The sequence below is a fragment of the Octopus bimaculoides genome, unplaced genomic scaffold, assembly GCF_001194135.2.
Source record: "Octopus bimaculoides isolate UCB-OBI-ISO-001 unplaced genomic scaffold, ASM119413v2 Scaffold_32880, whole genome shotgun sequence".
NCBI classification, from domain to species: Eukaryota; Metazoa; Mollusca; class Cephalopoda; order Octopoda; family Octopodidae; genus Octopus; species Octopus bimaculoides.
The window spans coordinates 1-2,920 of NW_026324505.1; the positions used below are offsets into that span (position 1 = coordinate 1).

General features: G+C 35.1%; 1 long non-coding RNA gene across 1 annotated transcript; it reads left to right on the forward strand.

Moving 5' to 3' along the window:
• Positions 1–294: 294 nt before the first annotated feature.
• LOC106873117 (uncharacterized) lies at positions 295–2,441 on the forward strand. The gene is made up of 3 exons (XR_001409840.2): positions 295–366; positions 1,559–1,630; positions 2,366–2,441. It is a non-coding gene; the product is annotated as an uncharacterized LOC106873117 (long non-coding RNA).
• Positions 2,442–2,920: the final 479 nt, after the last annotated feature.

Here is a 2,920-nt window from a genome sequence, read left to right on the forward strand (position 1 = left end):
ATTAACATCATCATCATACTCACCACTATCATTATCACCATCATTATCATCATCATCATCACACCTCATCTTCATTATCATCATCATCATCCTGATCATGCCTTCTCATTATTATCATTTTATTCCTCCGCTTCTTTTTCTTCTTCATCCTCATCTTTCTCATCATCAATCATCAGGGTTATCATTAACATATTCCTCTTCTTCCTTTTCGCTCTAGTTGTATAATCTTCATATTTGATAATTTATCACACATCTGTTTGATACTATTTCTTATCAATTTTCTTTTTATTACAGATATTTAGATAATAATAATATTAAAAATATTAAAGAAGAAAGCTTCGAAAACTTTCCCAGTTTAACTTATTTGTAAGTTGGATACGTCTTCATGATGCCATTTCTTTCATGATATATTTTGAATATTTGATGTCGATCATTTTATGAAACAAAGTCTAACCCATCTCCAGTTGTCGACTGATTTATTACTTCCTATTTTGAGCTTTCAGCTACGAGATACGAAAACTTTATAAGACAACAGCATCCAGAAATTTGTTTTTAAATATAAAATTTGTGAACATGTATGGTTTCGAACAAACAACAACTGAGTAGCCGTACAGAGTAAACAATCGTCGAATCAAACATTCAGTGCCGTTGAGCCACGACGAACTGAAATGGGTAACGCCTGGAAGAAAATTTGAAAGGATATAGAATAAGTAAAAGAGAAGAAATAGAAGAGAAAAGACGTCGAAAGGGGAGAGAAATGACGTGCAGCTAGCTGGAAGTCGCATCCAGAAACGACAGAGGCAAGAAAAGGGCCTGTAGTCACGTGTGTGAAACAAGCAGAGTGGAAGTGGTACAAGAGAGAGGATGAGTGAAAGAAACAAAGTAAGTGGAGGAAGGGAGAAAGAACACAAATATTAGGAAGTGAAAAAGGCTGCAGTCACGTGTGAGCAACAGGAAGATTAGAAGAGGGACAAGAGAGAGAGAGGATTAGGGAAAGAAGCAAAGGGAGTGAGGAGAAGGGAAAATGAACGAAAGATAGTAGGGAGTGAAAGAAAGGGATAGGGAGAACAGGAAAATATTGAGGATTATAGATGGATAGAGAGAAAGGAGAGAGAGTGTTGAGTCGCAGAAATTTTACTGTAGACAAGGCTACGCAATCACAAATAAATAAAAAAAAGCACGTTAAGAAAAGGACATAACCAACGAGTAAATGTTGCACATAATTTATATGTTATGTGAATGATAATATTTCGCAAACAAAAGTGTTTATTTCATATGTATAAATTTGTATTTGTGTGTGTAAAACTGATAAAGGAAATATAATTTAGGATAAAAATGTGCAGTTCGATTTTCATTATTATAGCGTCTTCAGAGCAAGACCTGTGAATGTTGTTCTAATTGTTGCATATATGAATGTTACCAAGTTCCTCTCCGCGTTACTTTCCTTAGTATGTGACACACAATGTGACGAACGTGACACAAAATGACTTTTCGTATGCAAGACTCCTCAGTAACTTTGTTCCTTAGTATTTATTATCAATGACCTTTTATATTACAGAAGTCTCGATAATAACCATATCGATGATATTGAACGAGGAACCTTCGATAACGTTCCCAGTTTAGAAACCTTGTAAGTTGGATAAGTCTTCTCGATGCTATTTCTTTGACGATATATTTCTAAATATTTGATGCCTCTGACCATTTTTATTCTCTCTCTCTCTTCATATTTATGTGGGATTGTACATATGTCTGGGGCTATATATATGTTGTATGTTATGCCATTATGAGGAAATGTATGGTTCTGTCTCTTTGTGATACATTGTTTAACTTCTTGTCCCTGTCATTTTTTCTCTTTCCTATTCTCCCTTCTTTTCCGTCCTCTAATGATCCTAAGGTTTTTACTTCACATCTTCGACTTTTCTTAGCTCGCTTCTATGCCGGTTCTTACTCGTTCTCCTCCTCTTTTAGGTCTCCTCCTCTTTTAGGTCTCTTTTCCTTCATCCAATTCTTGTAGTTTCCCTTTTTGTATTGTAATTCTAGTAATGTGACATCTCCTGCGTCATGGGAATCATTATTGCTCATGATGATGATAATGAAGTTAATGTTGATCATCATCATCACCACCATCGCGCTTTGTGCTCCTTCTTGCCTTCCTCGTTTTTTTTATCGACTTCTTTTCCCACTTCTTTTCCCTCCTTATCATCATCTTTATCCTCAGCTCTCTTCATCGTTATCTTCATATTCTTCTTTCTTTCTGCTCTTCGTTTTATGTTCTTCCTGCCTGCAATTCCTCAATCTTAATACTTAATAATCTATCGCAAATCTGCTCTATACTCTTTGTAATCATTTTTTTTTTATGTTACAGATATTTACATGAAAATGATATTGGCAATGTTAAACAAGGAATCTTCAACAATCTTCCCCGTTTAAAATCTTTGTATGTTGGATAAGTCTTAGAAATGCTATTCCTTTAACGATATATTTCTAAATATGTAATTCCTTCCGACCTTCTTTCTTCTTTCTCCTGTTGTCCCTTGCAAACTCATATTCTCTCTCCATAAGTATGTGACCGTGTGCGTATGTGTAGGCCCGTATGTTGTGTATATGAGCATATGTATGGCTGTATCTTTTTGTGTGTGACTACATATATTGTTTGTGTTCTTGCTCTGGCCCTTCTTTCAATTCTTTTACTCCCTTCTTTACCATCTTCTACATTTCCTCTATCTTCATTTTCGACGTTTTCTTAGCGTTTTCTGTTTGCCTTTATTCTTGGTATATTTTCTCTTCTTTCTTTTGTGTCCATCTTCCTCCTCTACATTTTCTGTTTTCTAAATTTCACATCATGTTCACCATGGTCATCACCATCATTTCATTTCGAACATCGTCATCACCATCATAATTACCGTAATCATTATAATCA